Source organism: Felis catus, chromosome A1 (genome assembly GCF_018350175.1).
Source record: "Felis catus isolate Fca126 chromosome A1, F.catus_Fca126_mat1.0, whole genome shotgun sequence".
NCBI classification, from domain to species: domain Eukaryota; kingdom Metazoa; phylum Chordata; class Mammalia; order Carnivora; family Felidae; genus Felis; species Felis catus.
In genome coordinates, this window is record NC_058368.1 from 69,924,795 (window position 1) to 69,945,481 (window position 20,687).

General features: G+C 47.7%; 2 long non-coding RNA genes across 2 annotated transcripts in view; one reads left to right on the plus strand and one right to left on the minus strand.

Annotated features, from left to right (window-relative positions):
- Positions 1–3,693, plus strand: part of LOC123384763 — a 31,076-nt gene extending 27,383 nt beyond the window's left edge. The window contains exon 5 of the long non-coding RNA XR_006596282.1: positions 2,835–3,693. This is a non-coding gene — a long non-coding RNA (uncharacterized LOC123384763). The remainder of the gene's footprint in view (positions 1–2,834) is intronic.
- Positions 1–20,687, minus strand: part of LOC123384762 — a 52,271-nt gene that overhangs the window by 14,096 nt on the left and 17,488 nt on the right. Inside the window, exons 2-3 of the long non-coding RNA XR_006596278.1 lie at positions 18,454–18,606; positions 11,480–11,726 (exon numbers count right to left, since the gene is read on the minus strand). This is a non-coding gene — a long non-coding RNA (uncharacterized LOC123384762). The remainder of the gene's footprint in view (positions 1–11,479; positions 11,727–18,453; positions 18,607–20,687) is intronic.

Sequence of the window (20,687 nt, forward strand, 5' to 3'; positions counted from 1 at the left end):
TTCCCTAATGGTTGTGATACCAACTATATTTTCATGGGCTTGATGATGATGTCTTTTTGGCAGAGTATCTGTTCAAGTCTTTTGCCCGTTTTAAAATTACATTGTTTTCTTACTATTCAGAGAACTCTTCAGATACTGTACATGTAACTCCTCTGTCTGATACGTGATCTGGAACTATTTTGTCTCATTGTGTCCTTTGTCTTTTTGTTCTCTTAGCAGTATCTCTGCAGATAAAACTTTGTGTGTGCTATACAAAACTGCATCGTTTTGATGAAGTTGAATTAATAATTTTTTTTCTTTTCTCTTTAGTTTTTTTTTTTTTTTGATGTTTGTTTTTGAGAGAGAGAGAGAGGGGAAGAGAGAGCGAACAAGCAGGGGAGGGGCAGAGAGAGGGTGACACAGAATCTGAAGCAGGCTCCAGACTCTGTGCTCAGAGCCTGACACGGGGCTTGAACCCATGAACCATGAGATCATGACTTGAGCTGAAGTCGGATGCTGAAACGACTGAGCCACCCAGGCGCCCCTGTTTATTTTTGAGAGAGAGAGAGGTCACGCATGTGCAACATAGGGGAGGGGCAGAGAGAGAGGGAGACAGAGGATCCAAAGCAGGCTCTGCAGCAGAGAGCCCAGCCCCATGCAGGGTTCAAACTCACAAACTGAGCAGTCATGACCTGAGCCGAACTCAGACACTTAGCCGACTGAGCCACCAGCTGCCCCGATAACGTTCTGTTTCTTAACATGACTGCTACTACATAAGTGTGTTCAATTATGAAAATTTACCATACACATTCCTGTATGTATTTAACACTGTTTTAAAAATAGGGTGTGTTTTGATCCTATAGGCCTAGAGGCTGGTTTTGAGCCAGCATCTGGCTGGCTCAACAGAGCATGTGACCCTTGATCTCAGGGTCATGAGTTCAAACTCCATGTTGGGCATGGAACCTACTTTAGAAAAAAATTCAGTGTGTTTGTATTTGGTGGGCATGGTAGGGGAATATAACACAACTGGCATCAAAATCCAACCACATGATCCATTACCATTAATGTGTTGTAGGGTTCTGTTGGCTAATGTTTTACTTAAAAGTTTTCCACTGTTATTCATAAGGGAAATTGGCCTATAGTTTTTTTTTCTTAGTGCCATCTTTATCAAGGACTGGGACAACAGAACACTTGTTTCATACAATGAGCTTGGAAGTTTTCCTTCTTCTTCTATGTGCTGGCTTATGTTAAAATAGCATTGGGACGACCTGATCTTTAAAGGTGGACAGAAGACAGAATTCCCCTTTCTAATCTGGACCTGGGGTGACTTCCTCTATTTCTTCACTGGTAGTCTGTTTAGACAGGTTAATTTTGATAAGTAGAATTTTTCTTAAAAATTATACATTAGAGGGGCGCCTGGGGGGCTCAGTCAGTTAAGCATCTGGCTTCGGCACAGGTCATGATCTCGCGGTTCGTGGGTTCGAGGGCCACGTCGGGCTCTGTGCTGACAGCTCGGAGCCTGGAGCCTGGAGCCTGCTTCGGATTCTGTGTCTCCCTTTCTCTCTGCCTGTCCCCTGTTCTCTCTCTCTCTCTCTCTCTCTCTCTCTCTCAAAATTAACATTAAAAAACATTTTTTTAAATTATACATTAGATCACTAACTGTGTTATCTCAGGTTAGTTACCTCATCACCAGAAGCCTCAGTTTCTTGGTCTGAAAAAAGGAGATAATGATAGAACCTCCTTCATATGGGAAAAATTTCTGACTGGTAACTGGTAAGTCCTTAGTAAATATGAGCCAGTGTACTAACAAACTTTAAGACAGAAAAAATACCTTGCAAAACACAATTGATCTGCCTTCGTATTAGAAGAACCAGTAACACCTAAATCTACTGTCTTGCTGGTAACGTCATTTCCTTGGAAAATAACCAGTTATGACACATACTAAGAACTTTGCTTTTCTAGTTTTCCTTATAGTTTAAATTTTTTTTTAATATTTTTTTTTGGGGGGGGGGCAGGAGTGGGAGAGGAGAGGGAGGGAGGGAGGGAGGGAGGGAGGGAGAGAGAGAGAGAGAGAGAGAATGAGCCAGAAAGGGGAAGAGAGGGGGAGAGACAGAATCTGAAACAGGTTCCAGGCTCCCAGCTGTCAGCACAGAGCCTGATGGGGAGCTTGAACTCAAGAACCACGAGATCATGACCCGAGCAGAAGTCGGACACAACTGACTGAGCCACCTAGGTGCCCCTTTTTAATTTTTTTAATGTGTATTTATTTCTGAGCCACAGAGAGAGACAGAGAGAGAGAGAGACAGAGAGAGAGAGAGACAGAGAGAGCGTACATGAGTGGGGGCGGGGGGAGGGGCGGGCAGAGAGCAAGGGAGACACAGAATCCGAAGCGGGCTCTAGGCTCTGAGCTGTCAGCACAGAGAACAACACAGGGCTTGAACTCATGAAATGTGAGATCATGACCTGAGCTGAAGTCCCGTGCCCACCAACTGAGCCACCCAGGTGCCCCTTTCCTTATAGTTTTAAAGTAACTTCATGTATACTATATTCATTGGTTTTATGTAAGAACTGAGAAGAAGGCAGTGGTTTATAAAGAAACATTACATTTTTTTCTGAATGTAAAACGCACAGATGCTCATTGAAAAAATTTTAGACATTTGCAAAATAATTTTTTCAAAAGTGAAAAAACTTAAAATCCTAACAACAACAAAAAAGGACTCACATAGTGGTATTTTTCCCTCCTTCCAAATTTTTTTCCTACGCATTTAAGAATCAAAATTGTAATTTCATTTTGTATGCAAACTTGTGTCCTGACTCTTAAACTGAATATAATAAAAATGACTTATCCTGTACAGATCAGTCTCAGAATGGGGTCCGTCCAACACATCTGTGACTCTAAGTAGCCCAGAGAAATAAGGTAAGACTTTACTCGATGTCTCTGAAGGGTATTGTGATGGGGGAAAATTGAAGCAGGTACAATGAGAACTCCAAGGAAAGTTTGAGCATTGTAAAATGGATTTTGGATGTTTTGTTGTGTTTTCATGATTAATATTTCCTTCCCAGTCTCTACAGATGATAATAGGATAACAACCCTTCTCGTTTGTCGTCTGTGCTAACTGTCCTTCAACATTCCTTCTCCCCTAATTCGATACCCATGGGATTATCAGTTTGGCTATGGCAGTTCTTCTAAAGACGACATTTCCCAGACTCCCTTGCATTTGATGTAGCACTGTGACCACATTCTCGCCAATGGGGCGTGTCTGAAAGTGATGCACATAACTTGCAGATTGTGGCCCTAAAGAGAGTGTTTCCTTTTCTTTCCCCATCCGTCTTAACTAGAATATACTAGAATGTGGGAACTAGAATTGTCTTCTTGGACAGCAAGATGGAAGCTATGCCTAGGACGGCAGAGCTACAGAATAGAAGGAAGCTGGGTCCCTGGTTCTGGGAATCCAGTTCCAGACACCCTGCCTAGGTTTCTCTGCAAGAAAATTATACTTCTGTCTAGTTCAATAAAAGTTTCTCTGTTAGCGCAGCCAAATCTAAATCCTAACAGCACACCTTCTCACAAGTTTATACTCAGTCCTCGTTGGCCTTATGTTCACTCTGTTCTGTGATCCACTGACCCGGCATCTTGGTGAATGCCTTATCATACAAAGGAGGCTGACCTCCATCCCTGCTGCCACATCCTCGGCCCAAGCCCGTATGCTCCCATCCCCATCCAGGTGCTGGCCACGGAGGTCCTTTCCTCCTACCCCAGTGCCTCCCTAACTCTATCAGGCAGAAGAGTCTATTAAGCATTTAAATAAAAATGATTAAAAAGCTTAAAACCCTTTTTTTATTTGAGAGAGAGGGAGAACACGAGCAAGGGAGAAGGGCAGAGGGAGAGAGAGAATCTCAAGCAGTTTCCTGCTCAGCACAGAGCGTGACACAGAGCTTGATCCCATGACCTGAGCCAAATTAAGAGTTTGATGCTCAACCGATTGTGCCACCCAGGTGCCCCCCCCCCCCAAAACCCATATTTTAATGACTGGAAAGATTCCATTCTATACTTTTTAAAAGTATTTTTTAATGATTATTTATTTTTGAGAGAGAGAGACAGAGAGAGACAGAGAGTGAGCAGGGGAGGGGCAGAGAGAGAGGGAGACACAGAATCCAAAGCAGACTCCAGGCTCTGAGCTGTCAGAACACCCATGAGATCATGACCTGAGCTGAAGTTAGATGCTTAACAGACTGAGCCACTCAGGCACCCCTAAAAGAATTTTTTTAAGTTTGTTTGTTTGTTTGTTTGTTTGTTTATTTATTTTGGAGAGAGAGAAAGAAAGCATGGAGTTGGAGAGGGGCAGAGAGAGAGGGACAGAGAGAATCCCAAACAGGATCTGCCCTTTCAGCACAGAACCCAATGCAGGGCTCAAACCCATGAACTGTGAGATAATGACCTGAGCCGAAGTCTGTCGCTGGATCGACTGAGCCAACCAGGCATCCCCCATTCTATAATGTTTAAATCAACCACTATCATTGGATATTGCTTACCATTATAGAGAATAACAAGCCATGGTAAAAAGAAAATGGGCAGCAGGAAGGGCAGGTGTGACTTTGACTTCCACTCTTTTTAAAAAAAAATTTTTAACGTTTATTTTTGAGAGAGACGGAGCATGAATGGAGAAGGGGCAGAGAGAGGAGGAGACACAGAATCCGAAGCAGGCTCCACATTCCAAGCTGTCATCACAGAGCCTGATGCGGGGCTCGAACCCACAAGCCACGAGCCGAAGCTGACACTTAACCGACTGAGCCACCCAGGCGCCCATTGACTTCCACTCTTAACCGTTCACCAACTGTGATTTTGAGCAAATCATTTCCCCTCCCCAGCCTTCCATTTTCTCAATTGTTTAATAAACACTACAATACCCATCTCTCTGATTTGTCACGAAGGTTAGAGATAAGTCAGCTAGCATGATAGCGCTCCCACGTAGCAGGTTCAACAAAGGGGTGGCGGTGGTACATTTCTGTACAATAATGCTATTTCTGCATACTGGCATTTTTATTAAATGATAAGAATCCTGCAGTGGGGGATTATTGGTTCAAAGGATAGAATGTTTTTTAGATCCTTGATTCACACTTGGTAGGACTTATCACTGACATTTTTCAAAGTAAGAAACCAAGGCTCAGGGGGGCCTGGGTGGCTCAGTTGGTTGAGCATCTGACTCTTGATGTAGGCTCAGGTCATGATCCTAGGTTCATGGGATCCAGCCCTGAACTGGGCTCTGTGCTGACAGCATGGAGCCTGCTTGGAATTCTCTCTCTCTCTCTCTCTCTCTCTCTCTCTCTGCCCTTTTCTGCTCTTTCTCTCTCTCTCTCAAAATAAATAAATAAACTTAAAAAAAATAAAAAAGAAACCAAGGCTCAGAGAAGTAAAGTAGTTCAGCTAGGGTTTTAGGCCTCATAAATGGTAGAGACCATATTAAACCCATATCTTCTAACTTCTGGTCTTGGGCAATTTCTACCAAGTGTCATAGACCCAGAGCCCTAATCTTTGCACTGTGAGAAATGGAATTAAAACTGTTTGTGAAAATCAGCTGTGTAAGATCACTGGACATTATAATATTACTCATTCTGACCCATCCTCTCAGCTAACTTTTATGGGTGTGTAGCAAGGGAGGGGATGTGGTAGAAAGTCAGCAGCATCGGTCAGGGAATCGGGGATTCTTCCCAGCCTCGTCATTTACTCCTCATGTTATCTTGGCAGAACAGTCAATATATCCGGGTGACAGTTAACTTATCTGTAAAAACAAGAAGAACTCTGGGTAATTCCAGAAGGTCACTTCTTGTTTAAAGTCCTATCGTTAAGCAGGGTGATGTGGACAAATCTGGGTAATCAAGACTGAAGCCGTCTTCCTACTTTTTCCTATTTTTTAGTAAAATACCTTTTACTAAATATTATGCCACAGCTGAGTTAACAGTTGCAAATATACGTATATTTGTTCACATTTTCTTTCAAAATGCACTCAGACTCCAAGAGAGGAGCTCGTGTGTGCATATCCCATAAATGTGTCGAGGATTTGAAGTTGGATCTACTCAACTTTCCACTCCATTTAAGAAAAACGTATTTGTGTAAAGATTAGAAGAAAATGAAAATAAGAAAGCCATGGAATTTGGGGGATGGCATAAGAGTAGAATTTTCTTTTCTTTTTTTTTAAGTTTATTTATTTTGAGAGAGAGAGAGAGAGAGAGAGAATGTGCGCATGCACACCCGTGGGCAGGGGAGGCGCAGAGAGAGAGAGGGAGAGAATCCTAAGCAGGCTCCCCGCTGCCAGTGCAGAGCCGGACTTGGGGCTCATTCTCACGACCGAGAGATCATGACTGGAGCTGAAACCAAGAGTTGAACACTTACTCAACAGCCACCCAGCCGCCCCTCTTTTCTTTCAATTACCCTCAGTGTTGTTTATGCAATGCCAACAACAATAATAATAAAACTTCCTAAGATGCTGGTGGCAAATTCTGGCTTTGAGAACTTTGCCTTGGGGACTTTAAAACAGTAAATTCTTGGGGCGCCTGGGTGGCGCAGTCGGTTAAGCATCCGACTTCAGCCAGGTCACGATCTCGCGGTCCGTGAGTTCGAGCCCCGCGTCGGGCTCTGGGCTGATGGCTCAGAGCCTGGAACCTGTTTCCAATTCTGTGTCTCCCTCTCTCTCTGCCCCTCCCCATTCATGCTCTGTCTCTCTCTGTCCCAAAAATAAATAAAAACGTTGAAAAAAAAATTAAAAAAAAATAAAACAGTAAAGTCTTCTTCTTTTTTTTTTTTTTTTTTTAATATTTTTGAAATTCTGATTAGTTTCAGTCTGGGTGGGTAAACATAATAGATGTGGGTAGCTTTCTCTGAAACTGCCAGCCTGTAAGATGGGAAGATTTCTTTTTTTTTTTTTTTTAATTTTTTTCAACGTTTATTTATTTTTGGGACAGAGAGAGACAGAGCATGAACGGGGGAGGGGCAGAGAGAGGGAGACACAGAATCGGAAACAGGCTCCAGGCTCTGAGCCATCAGCCCAGAGCCTGTCGCGGGGCTCGAACTCACGGACCGCGAGATCGTGACCTGGCTGAAGTCGGACGCTTAACCGACTACGTCACCCAGGCGCCCCAAGATGGGAAGATTTCTGCACAGGGCACATTTAAAAAATTTGCCACATCAACAGATTTTTGGGATGGAGCAGCAGGGAGGCACCTAAGCCCTCTGAGGAGACGCCCACTTCTTCCAACACCGCCCTCACTCCCGTCTCATTCTCTCTGTGCACCCACCTGAAATTAGACGCAATTCATGTCAGCGGCTCACCCTGCCCCACCTCTGCGCTGTGATTCTGAAAACACCCGTGGTTCTCATTCAGGGGCGGTTGATCCCTCCACCTCCCACCCCAAGGGGTATTTATCAATGTCTGGAGACATTTTGGGGTGTCATAAACAATGCATGGGACAGGCCCCACAGCAGAGAATGATCCAGCCCAAAATGTCAGTGCTGAGGTTGAGGAACTGTGATTTCGGGCTAAGAGAAGTGAAGATAGGGTGTGGGCTCTGGCCTCGTCCCCTGTGGCTGGCTGTCATTTGCCCAGGGTACAGGAAGTAAGCAAAGGATCATGGGCCAGTCCTTTAGTTCCACCCCAGTGACGTCAGCTCCTAGAAATCTAGTGTCGGAGGCTTTGTCCTGATGAAGACTGATCTTGCTGGAATCTGCCCACCTGTGGACACAGGGAGTTGGACCTTGCCCCGAAAAAGTGCCTGTGACATACATTCCTGCTTCTTCCTGCCATTCGCCCTTTCTGTGACACCTGTTTCTCGACACAGTAAGCTTCCTGCAAAACCAGTTTCCCAAGCTGGGCGGCTGAGCCCCGACCGCTTCAAAATCTCTCTTCCTTGATTATGTGGCACAAGAGGGCGTGTGGGCAGGCCCCAGTACCAGGCGAGGGAAAACTGGCTAAGAGGAGAAGCTATCAGAAATGCTCATGAAACAATCAAGCCATAATGAGGAAGTGCAACTAACCCCCGCGCCAACTCCCCCCAAAGGATGGCGATACCATAACAGCTCCGGGGATTTAGAGGTGGCTCGTCGCACCCAGAAGGGAAAGACAGAGGAAGCAGTTGGGCAGAGACCGTGGGATCAAAGAAGAAAAGGGCCCACCAACAGGATAAAATAATGGCCCTGTCTGGAGAGCCAAGAAAGGGAACTGACTACCTGACCACACGCGGCTTGGTGAAAATACTTCTTACACCATCTGGCTCCCTTTATTTTATTTTTTCCGTAAACTCTGTACCCAACGTGGGGCTCAAACTCACAGCCCGAGATCAAGGGTCACATGCTCTTCTGACTGAGCCAGCCAGGTGCCTCGCCATCTGGCTCCTTTTAATTCTGTATTTACAGTACAACTCTGACCTCAATGTGTGTGTGTGTTTGAGGTTGTGCTTCTCTGTCGACCAGGTAAAATGAAGACTTGGCTGCTTTTATTGCCGGTTAATAAATGAGTATTTTGGTTTTATTGAGTCCCACCCATTTACCCTTCGGGGGAGACCGAATCGCAAGACCTGTGTGGCCGAGTCGCCTGGAAACAGAGCAAGAGGCCTTTGGCAACTCCCGTGGTGACAAGATGAGGGGCCATCTTGCTTCCGGTTGAGGGACGGGGGAGTCCTTCATTCTCAAGGCATTAAAAATGGTTTCCAGCACGAGTGGCTCTCTGTGCACGCATAGGCCCTTGTCAATCCCTCGTGGTTGATGACATCGTGGAGGGAAGATAGAGAATAAGGCCTCTGTACCACCAGCTCATGTGGCTCTTCCTCTTCCGTGGAAGAGATTTGGCATTCCCATGAGTCCAGCCAAATCTTATTCATTAATCAAGTCAGTTAGGGGTAAGGAAAAGGGAGAGGCTTTTAAATACAGAGGAAAGGGACAGATGGATGAACCCGAGCAGGTCAGTAGGCATGAAAGGTTTTCCTAGTGTTAGAACTTGGCAAAATCTCGTGGGCAGTTGCCAAGGCCAAAGTGGTTAACCGAGCAGGGACCAGGTGAGGCATCCTTTCTCAGGCTTGTGCAGGGAAAGGTCCCCTGACATTCTGAGCCCTGTGCACATGCCTCCCCCGCTGGTTTAGGCCTTCTTCTAGCTGCTCTGACCACCAGCTTCTGGATTTCTGCACTTTCGGAGCTTCTGCTCAGGACTTTGACTTCACCCAGTGGATTGGGCCTTTTCAGATTCCGGGGATGCTTCTCCAGTCTGGATCCCCCAAGTGGCTTTATCCCATCTAGACCTGCCTGGAAAGCTTAGACGGATTCAATGCCCAGGCCTCACCAGAGGTAAATGACTGAATGTTTTGTTCCTTCCGCCAGATCCCACATGCTTAATCTGAGATCAGTGCAATGGAGAGAAGGAGTCTGAGCTGGGTCGGTAGGAAAATACCACCTGTACGGTGATAGGCGAATCTCAAGGCCCCAGAGAGCCCGTGAAAGGCATGCATTGTGGTACGAAGCCTGCACAGCAACCGGGAAGGGGTACGTGTAGCCAAGCGTCTCCATGAAATGGCACAGGAATGTGCACGACGCCACAGACACACGTCTCAGAGCCTGCGCCGTACTGGAGTCTCCAGTCCTAGTTCTGCTGACATTGGAGGCGAGAGTCCGGCAGCCTGAACTTGAACCAAGGTTTCCTAATGGTTCTCAATGACCCTAAAGAACGAGAGCCGCAGGGGAAAGCACCGTACGCTTGGGACATAACCCTGCACCAAAGAGTTGTATCAGGTTTGCGGGATTAATGATGGGCTTTTCTTACTGCCCACTTTTTTGCTACTGCTATTTTACCTTTCCAGCGAAAATTATTTTGCTTTTACAATGAAAAATAAAATAAGAGAAAACAAACATAAATAAGTAAAGAGTTAAGATATGTAAACAAAAAGGAGGAAATGAGGAACTGGATGGAGAAGGACCTAGAGGGGCACCTGGGTGGCTCAGTCGGTCGAGGGTTGGAGCTCAGCTCAGGTCATGATCTCACGGTTCCCGAGTTCAAGCCCCGCGTTGGACTCACTTCTGTCAGAGCAGAGCCCACTTAGGGTCCTCTGCCCCCCCCCCCCCCCCCCGCACCTTCTCCTTTCTCTGTCTCTCTCTCAAAAATAAATAAAAACACTTAAAAAAAAATAAAGACCTAGAGAAAGGGGCATAGGTAGGCAGCCTGATGAAGACAGGAACTGCCAGGGGCAGCCAGAGAAGGGGAGGAACTTTAGATCCAGACTTACGACACCTGGGTTGGATGGCAGCTCTGTGCGACCAGCCATTATCTTGAAGTGAGACGCTGAGCCTCAGGTTTTTGTGAAATCTGAATTTAATACCTGCTGGCGTCATGCCAGCCCCTGTCCTCAGTGCTTTACCCACATCCTCTCATCCGATCATCGCAGAAACATGTTGCGATCGATGCAATTATCATCCAGTTTTCCAGATAAGGAAGCGAGAGACAGAGAGTAACTTGCCCAGAGACCCTAGGAAGTGCCAGCGCCGGGAAATAAGTAGGAATGTGCTTCGGGAAGCTCACAGGGCTGCATGTCAGGAGGCAGCCAGTGTTTTCCTAGTGGCCGAGTAATTCCCTTGATCCCTTTGGCCCCTTCTCTGCACTATCATCCGCTCTCTTCCCAAAGGGCTGCTTTCTCTGAGATCGACACCGCCTGAGACAGACTCCGAACTGGCTCGGCTGGGAAAATGCCATCCCTCCGGTGACAGGAAAGTATGGTCACAGGGAAGCCCCGTAGAAGCCAGCATCCTCACACCACACCTGCCCTGTGACTCTGAGGTATTACCTGCTCTTCAGCCAGAGCTCGGGTTACAGTGTTGGCACAGCTGGGCTCCAGTCCCAGCCCAGCCACCTGCCGGCCGTGCGGCATCTCGTTCAACCCACGAGTTGAACCCACTCGTTCAATCCATCTGCCTGCCATGCTTGCTGCTCTTGGGGATGCCTGGGTCTTTCAAAAGCCCTGCAGGGGATTCTAATGTCCAGCTAGCATTGACACTCGCTCCTAACTTTTCGTTCCTTACGTGTAAAATGAGAGGAACCACTTATAATCCAAACTTATTTCATGAGTACCTGTTAGGCATTTTCTCACATATCTCCCAGGAAAAGCCCAGGAATCCAGCACCACATATCCCCTATTTCACGCCGAGTCTCTGCTTAGTGGCAGAACCGAGCCCCAAACCCAACTGTTCAGCCACTAACACAATTCTTTGCACGCCTGACATCTATCAACATGTATTTCTCGCACACAGTTGTTCTGAGTATTAGCCAAGAAACTCCCAGCACAATGCGTGACACATAAGCCAACAAATGTAAAATCCTTAATTAGTAACTTGAGATGGGAATTTATTTTAACCTACATTTTCCCAGATCTCTTGGAGTGCTCTATTTTTTTTTTTTTTTTAAGGCAAGGCAACGTGTTCCTCTTCAGTGATCACTAGCCGCGTAAAATTCAAAATCAGGGAACTTACCTCCAATCCAGGATTTCCCAGGCCAACTTTGCTCAGCCACAGTCTGACTTGGGTGGTCCTTTGGGGCCACTACAACATGGTCTGTTTCCTGGAGTAGAACACATTGGCCTTCCAGAAGGGTGGGGGTGCTTGGAAGTGGTGGCGACCCCACGCAGCCTGTGCCGTACCCGCTTCGTCTTCGTGTGGCTCTTGTTTCAGGAAATGTTGGCCTCTTGTCTCTGGTGATCCGAGTATCTGCAATGACTCCCTGATGCAGGACAGAAATCCAAGGCTATGGTCATGGCCTGTCAGCCCAGTGGGCCAGCTGAGGGCTGTGAACCCTCCCGGTGACCATCTGGATCATAAGCAGGCATGTAAAGGGCACAATGTGTCAATAAACCTTCCTTGAAACATCACCCCCCTTCTCCCCAGCACACATCACCTGCGTGCCTCAGAATCACCTGCAGAGCTTGTTAAAGCACCCATTTCTGGCCCCATGCTGAGAGTTTCTTTCTTCTCCTTCTTTTTTTTTTTTTTTTAGTGTTTGTTTATTTGAGTGAGAAGTGGGGGCGGGGGTGGGGGGGCACAGAGAGAGAGAGAGAGGGAGAGAAAGAATCCCAAGCAGGCTTCCCACTGTCAGCGCAGAGCCCTACCTGGGGCTTGATCCCACAAACTGTGAGATCATGACCTGAGCGGAAATCAAGAGTTGGACATTCCACTGACTGAGCCACCCAGGCGGCCCCAGAGTTTGATTGAGTACAGCTGTGCATTTTGAACCTGTTCTCAGATGCTGCTGATCCAAGGACCACACTTTGTGACCCACTGAACTAGAGAGACAGCCGTCATGATTGCCTGGCTTTGTGAGGCTGCCTCTTGCAGATGCCAACAATGGCTCTGAGGCAACCTCATGGCTGGCCTGGCCCAGGGGCTCCTCCTCCCCTGGTCATACTGAGGCCAGAAGCCACTAGGGAGGCGCAGGAGGCAGTGATGTTGTGCAGACCAGGACCAGGAGGCTAGGAACTCGAGTGCACTGTGTCGGGTGACACCCAAGGCTGGACAGGGATGGTCTGCAGCTAAGGAAGTCTTATGTGCTGGTAGTGATAGTGATATCAAAGTCCAGGGACAAGTGCAGGACTCAAACATCGAGAACGTCTTACAAACAACGGCAGATTGGGATTGCGACGCTGAGGAATGGGGAGGCCACCCCCAAAACTGATCCTTGAGCAGAAGGACTCGATATTCTGCATGCTTTACACTCTGGGTGTGAAGGCAGCAGAAAGGTGGGCATTGTCCTGTGGTCGCAGGGGAACATGTCATACTGAAGGGAGACTCAGGAGACCATGGTGCTCTGCTCCTGACTAGGGCTGAGACAGAGGGGCTCGGAGTCCCAGGAAGCAACTCTGGCAGAGACATGTGAAAAACCCCATGTGATGGACATATGCCTGTTGCCATGGAAACCCTAAAAAGAATTCCTTGGAGGTTGCAAGACATTGATCTTGAGAAACCGTTTTGGTAGCAGAGTCTGACGTGGATGGCTTTTGCACAGTATAGGCGATTAACACTCAGGTCTCTTTCGGGTCGATCTAGAACTGGCCACTGCTTTGTATCTGCTGGTCCTGTCCCAACCCCAGACGTCACCTTCATTCACTTGGAAATTGCACTGTGTTCTTTTACAGAATGATTAAGAGCAAGTGAGGTGGCAAAGCTGAGGTCAGGAATGGTTAACGGTTTCCCTGTGGTACACGGCGAAGCGCCCGCAGAGCCTGAGTCTCTCCCAGGCTCTTCCATTAATCATTCAGGCTCCCTTTGACATTTCCAGACCAAATGAGGACACGCTGCCTTAAATGAAGAACGAATATGACCTAGCCTAGGAGTTATTTTTTTTTCTTAACAGAAAGCTACACTGCCTCATTACAATAAAAAAGCCATTTTCCACTAACCGCCCATTAGTTGGTAACTCATTTCTATCAGAGCATCTTAATATCATTAGACCGGCAGGTGCTCCAAAGGTGCTGGTATCCAGGTCAGAGGAGGCTCCTCCTTTGGAGCGAGAGAATCCCAGGATCCAAGTGCTTACCATTCTCCAGGGGTCACACATATTCCTTTGGTCTCTCCCCTCTGTCTTCTTCCTGATGGAGTTTCAATTCCATCGCAAACTGTATTGGTGAAAATAAGGTTCGGTGATAGATAGGAAGCATTAGGATGCATAAGCACAAGGATGGAACAGGAAGTGAAAGAATCCCAGTGTGGAGACTGACAGTTACAAATGAGCAAGACTGAGAAACTCTCCCAGGGCGGATAATAGTTCCAACATTGTGCTTGTACTAAGTGGGGCTTGGCACAGAATGAGAGAGATGGGGAGTTTGATAATAATGCTCAACACGTCTCCTAGGAGGGATTTTTGAAAGCATTTCTCTCCTAACTCACAAAAGGTCTGCACAGTGGATTTCAGTGCATTTGCCGGGCTGAGGATTCACACGGGTGTCATTTTGAGAACGTTCTCAGACCAAGCAGATGTTACTGCTGTCACCGGTCAACTGGGACAGCCCTCAATCCATTTTTTGGCTACATTTTGAAGAAGATGAAATCTGAACATGACCATTTTACGCAGTGGTGTCAGCCACATAGATGCTTGCTGGTGTTGCTTTGTCCTCGTCTTTGTTTTCACCCGGTGCCTCAATTCTGGAAGGCCTACGGGATTTTTGAGGACAATAACAAAAACACACAAAAGATGAACAATACTGGAGTTAGCAAGGACGTCTGGCCCAATCCAATCTCTGATAGGTTCAGACGTTTGGGGGCCTGGTCTCATATGTTTATAATCCCTGTAGTATCCCACACGGCTGAGTTAACACTCTCTCAGAAGGTGGGAGAATCACTTTTAGTGAAACAGGAGTCTTTCTCCGAAGGCTTTAGCATAAAGGATGAAGGCAAGGGACATCTCCTCTGGATATTTTCATGGAAAGTTATTCCATTTCATGAAGGAAGAGCTGGAGAAAGTGCATGAAACTCTATCCCTTGGGGTCTGAGTCACTGTTTTCTGTTGGGAAGCTGACTCAGTCTTTGTCTGAGGTGGAGGTTGGGGTGGGAGAAAAGAGGCTGCCTGAGTTTTGTATCTGATCATCCCTATCAGCTGTCATCACATAACCCCAAGAGGTTGCCACGCAGTCGTGCTGATTCCGTCGGGGTCTTCCAGAATGGTTTCCTGTTTCCAGCCCATGCTGCCTCTTGCCACACTGCCCACGTCTCTGCCCGTATGACCTCCTGCTTGCCTCCCAAAGGAGACAGGCCAGAGGGTCACTTCCCATGAAGCTCCACAATACCCCCAGGTCTGATGCCTGGGTAACTGGAGTGTCTGTGTGGGGGAGGCGCTTCCAGAACACGTGGTAACCACCTCAGACTCCTGTCCGATCCTCTCCCCCTTGGGGAGGGCAGGCTGGGATGAGGCGGCAGGCCTGTCAGGTAAGGCAATGTAAGGATTCTGGAAGGACGACGGCTTTCCTACTTCATGCTGGCACAAGGCATGGCATCTTTCACAAGCCTCTGCCTATCCTAAAAAGCATCTCTGGCCTCCTGGACATGTCACACAGACTCACCTTGGCAAGAGGGGAGGACATTGCCCTGTCACTCTCCCACCCATCCCCCAGCCTGGACAGCACCTTCTCTCTTCCAAGACAAAAGAAGGTGGTCTTACCTCCGGGGAAATAAATGAAGACCAACCAAATGCGACAAGCAGAGGCTGCTTATTCAGAGCTTGCTGGAGCAAGGGAATTGGACACCACCACTGGGGTTTGGCAGAGACTCAGAAGCAGGCAGAGCATGGGAGAGCTTCACAGAGTTCAAAGGGAAGTCTCTAGGTGTGCCCTGATTGGAGGCTGCTGGCCTTGGGAAGATGCAGGCAGGCTAACTAGAACTGGGGTGTCCTATGTGACGGATTGAGGCGCACATTTGGTTTTCCCTGATCGGCACTAAGTTGGAAGTGGGTCCAAAACTAGGAGGGGTGGGCGCCTGGGTGGCTCAGTCGATTAAGCGTCCAACTTCGGCTCAGGACATGATCTCACGGTTCATGAGTTCGAGCCCCGCATTGTGCTCTGCGCTAACGGTGTGGAGTCTCTTGGGATTCTCGCTCTCTCCCTCTCTCTGCCCCTCCCCTGCTTGTGCTCTCTTAAAAATAAATAAACTCCAAAAAAAAAAAAATTAGGGAAGCTGCCAGTTATTTACCAAGTCCTGGCCATGTTTGGCCAACTGCTGGTGTGGTTATGTAGGTCGCGGGGCTGATGGCTAGAGATACCGGTCTGACCGCCTACAGGACTAACTTGTACTGCAGGCTGGCTTCTGGGCTGTATGTAAATCTCCTGAGATGCTTCTCCCTGCTGGTATGCTCTGCTTACGTGCCCAGTTCTAAAATAGCTTCTTCTTCCTTAATCAGTCTTCCTTCAGGCCTCATCTTCTCTTTCTAAAACTCCATCTCAGGGTGCCTGGGTGGCTTAGTCGTAACTATCTGACTTCTGCTCAGGTCATCACCTCACGGTGAGTTCAAGTCCCACATTGGGTGAGCTCGAGCCCTGCTTCCTCTCTCTCACTTGTGACCCCTTTCTCTCTCTCTCTCTCTCTCTCTCTCAAAAAAATAACAAAATAAATGGTGTATATTACTAAAAAAAAAAAAAAATGAAACCCCATCTCAAAGTGTGAGGTCTTGGTGGACGTTTGCAAAAAGGGGACTGATTAAGGTGCGAGTATGCCTGCAGCGCCTTCCCCGATGCCTCTGTATCTCTGTAGAAGATGCTGGTTAAAGCTAAAGCAGCTCCAATTCGTGCAAGTTCTGGGGTGTGTCTCAGGGAAAGGATCCCTGGCAATAAGGGAGGGGAGTATCCTGAAGCGGGTAATTATGTCCTGTGCAGTGGGAGGGCCTCTTTAATTGCCGAGGGCGAGAGTGAGAGAACAGCCACACCCCTGGGCAAGCCACAAAACAAGGAATGAACAAGGGATGTGATGCCACCCTGGGGTGACGCAATTCAGAGGCCTATCACCACACTGGAATGTTCCCTGGCCTCTCAGGTTGGAGGCGGAATCGGTGAGTGTGGACCATCACCGGCCCTCTCAGGTCACTTATGACATTCTGTCCCCATAGCTTCGGGCTCAATATTCTGCTGCTCATGGAGTGTGTTCCGTCCGCAGTTCAAAGCCCACAAGGGGAAAATCAGTGGCTAGGAATCTGGCAGAGAAACTGCAGAGGGCTGGGCCTGGGCCACCTTTGTTGGGTCAATAGACAGGATTCCATGTCTCCCTACTTGTTCTTGTTGTGAAAACCATGTCCCTGGTGCTGGACAAAGTGCGGGGAATATCATTAGAAACGAAATCCACTCCTAACCCCCCAACCCCCCTCCACAAAGGTAGAAGAGAAAGAAAACAGGTTTATTACTGAACAGCGTTAAACCAGAATGTGTGAGCATCACAGGCAACCAGCTGGAGGGGCTGCAAAGACAGAAAGCATCTCTCTTGGGCACCTAAGTGGATAACTCGTTTATGTCAGGCAGGTTCCACGATGTGGAGTCAGGTGAAGTTAGGCGCATCTCCCCCAAAAGGGAAACTGGAAGCTGGGGCGTCACCTTCCTTGATGATCACACACAAAGAGATGCCCCCCGGGTCTTTGAGTTGTAAGACTGGCAAATGGCTTCTGTGGCCATTAAAAAGATTCCTGTGCATTTGGAAAGGATGGAGAAAGGAATTCTGAAAGAAAAATGAGGCAGGGGAGTGTTTTCCCCCCTTCCTTTCAACTGGGAGAATTAAGCCTTTAATTTTTAATTTATATTTGCCCTTACAAAAGTTACCCCTGTGTCAGGAGTCAGGATCAGGGTCTAGAGGGACTGGGCTGGAGCCCTGCAGCCAGCGAGCCTGGGGATGGCACCAGGCTCTGGGAGCAGATCTCATTTCAGGTGAGTTTCTGTCTTCCCTGTGCTGTCTGCGGCCACAGTGAGGGAACCGGGCTCTCCTTTGATGGCTAGAGACACCCTCCCTGGCGAAGGGGGCATTTATAAGGGCTTCTGTCCCCCCTTCCTTCTCCCCCATACAGCCCAACCCCCTCCCCGCCCCCACCCTGTTAGATTCTCACATCTTTATCTCTGATCTTGACGCACAAGATAAGGTTTCTATAATGGAAAAAAAGAGCAAGAACGAGTCAGGTGGTGAGTCAGAGCCAATTGAGCCAGCAATTTAAGAAGCCTGCTCTAAAAGCTGATGCTGGGGCCGCAGCTTGTGAAGCAGAGCACAGCGACCCGCCGGCACATCACAATCCTTGCGCGCACATTCCTTCCCCCTCCCTCCAAGGAGTGATCCTCGAAACTGGCCCTCTCTGGAAACGCTGCCTGTCCTGCTATTGCTTCCAGCGCTCTGGAGGAGTGGACATCCTGTGGTGTCTGAAACATTCCCTCGGAGGCCCAAGCACCTATGGTGGGTTTCTAGCAAAGCCATCCAAGGTTGAAAAAGATCTCCAGGGACACCTGGGTGGTCAGTGAGTTAAGCATCTGATTCCATTTTGGCTCAGGTCATGATCTCAAGGTTGTGAGATGAGATCTGCCACGAGATGAGCGCAGAGCCTGCTTAAGATTCTCCCCAGGGCACTTGGGTGGCTCTGTTAATTAAGACCTGACTCTGAGCCCTTGGTTCAGGTCATGATCTCGCTGTTCGTGGGTTCGAGCCCCATGTTGGGCTCTTCACTGCGCTTGGGATTCTCTCCCTTTCTCTCTGCTCTTCCCCCACCTCTCTCAAAATAAATAAGTAAACTTAAGAAAAAAAGTAAAACCCAATTAAAAAAAAAATCTCCCCTCTCTCTGTTCCTCCCCTCCTGAACTGGTGTGCACACTCTTTCAAAAAAAAAAAAAAAAAAAAAAAGAAAAGAAAAAGAAAAAGATCTTAATTATATCATAAGGTCAAAACGTCTGCCTCCAGAAAGGTCATGACCTGATGTCCTCGGGGCAAATAACTGCTGGTCTTACCTTGAATTAAATGCTGATGTTGCTACAGGTTCCTGCTCATTTGCTTGTTCACCTCATTTGCCTCTTCAACGAGAAAGGATTGATGGCCAGCTTTGTGTTGGGCATTGCTCCGACGGTGTGTGGACAAAGAACAGATTCTGCCTCTGCACATCCCTACAGAGAGGACAAATGCATCAAGATGTGGGGTCTGAGCCATCCATCCCCCCCAGAGAAGTGAGCTCTGGCAGTGTCACCTGACATGCGGTCTGAATCTTGTTGTACCTCACCTTGCCACCAAAAACCCAAGTTCGGCTGCCCATCCCTCGAAAGGCCAGTACTCAAGGGGCACCCAGGTGGTTCAGTGAGTTAAGCATCTGCTTTTGATTTCAGCTCAGGTCATGATCTTATGGTTCCTGAGAGAGAGCCTCTCCATGCTGGGTGTAGAGCCTGCTTAAGATTCTCTCTCTCCCTCTGCCCTTCTCCTGTTTGTGATCACACTCTCTAGAAAGAATAAAGAAAAGAAGAGAAGAGAAGAGAAAATAAAAGAAAAGAAGAGAAAAGAAAGGGAGAGAGAGAGAGGGAGAGGGAGAGGGAGAGGGAGAGGGAGGGAGGGAGGGAGGGAGGGAGAAAAGCCAATACTCAAGAGATGAGTTTTGATTGGAAAGGAATAGGAGGTTTATTCAGGTGGCCGACTACCTGGGGAAGGCCAGCTCTTGTCCAAAAACCAACTCCTAGGTTTCTGTCTGGCCCAATAATTTTGTAAAGGAATTTTAGGGCAGTTAATCAGTAAAAGGGGAGCACAGTGGTCTGTCACACTTGATTGCCTGCAGACTCAATGGTGCCAGCTACAGACATTATCGTGGTGCTCTGAGGTTGTCCTGGTGCCCTTGGGGGGGAAGTTGGGTAAGACGGCTGGGTTCTGAATCTTTCTAGGAAACAATTCATGATCTATACAAAGAAAGGTTTAGCTAAGCAATCATGTAGGCTACAGGTGCTTGCTAAAACTTAAAGACTACTGAGTTGGCAGAGGGCCAAGGCGGTGGCTTCAGCCTTCTGGAAAAATGTTCGGCAGGAAGACCAGGAAACGTTTCTTGAAAAATATCTGTAGCAGATAAGGCTGCAAAGACGCTTAACTGTGGTCTCGGCTTTTGGCTAAAATCTGTGATTCAGCTGTGCAGTCAGGTGTGCCTGTGGAAGGTCAAGAAGCCAACTCCTTTGTCTTTTCGGGAACCCACACCTCGAGCACCTAGGTTACCATGAACTCTGACCAGCATAGTGATGCCAGTAATATAAACCATGCCATTTACCTTTATTGTTATACCTGAATACTTACTTTCAACACGAGTAAACATCGATGTGTAATAAAAACTCTCAGAAACTGTGTTTTAAAGCATGGCACAAGTCTTAGTTTGCAGGATTACTTCAATGAACTTGCATTGCTACCACTGATCAATCTTTATTAAGTTTAGGAGTTAAAGAATAGATAAAGCTTAACTTTCGTCACTTGCCACTGGAGGGGATGGGAAGCTTCATAACCCGGTGACTGTAGAGGACCGTTTTAGGCAACCAACCTGAACCGTGGAAACCTGAGTAAGGCAGAAGGGCCCACAGTGACCCTTACCCCCCGGCTAAATACAAACAGGTCCATTAGGCAACCCACCTCAAAATATCCATACGCCCTAGCTGACCAATGTGCTACTTACACCTAGACACAGGTACCAAAAAAGGAAAACGCTATACATTCCCATACCTGCTCACCTTCCCCCTTAACTATAGCCCCCGACCACTGCCTCTTAGCATAGTCTCTCCCTTGCTACCATGCCCAACGCTCCCTTGCCGTGTATTCAATCAACTTCTATCTCCTTTGTTCTGCCTTGGGTGAATTCTTTCACCGCCGGCACCACCGGCCTCCACCTGATCAGGTCACACCACAGAGCCTGATGTGGAGCTCAAATTCACACACCCTGAGATCATGACCTGAGCCAAAGTCAGACGCTTGACCAACTGAGCCACCCAGGTGCCCCTGGATATCGATTTTAACAGTTGGTCATTTCCATTCACCCAAAAGAAACATTCAGTGCATCTGTAGTCACAGGGGACACCCTTCAGCTGAATCTACATGGTTCTAAATGAGTGATTTATAGGGAAGTCAGAGTGGGGGTGGGTGATGAGTGAAGGACAATGAAGGCAGAGATGAAAGGTAACCAAAAAGCTGAAGAAGTTGTGAGCTCAAGAGCTTGTGTGGGAGGAGTCTT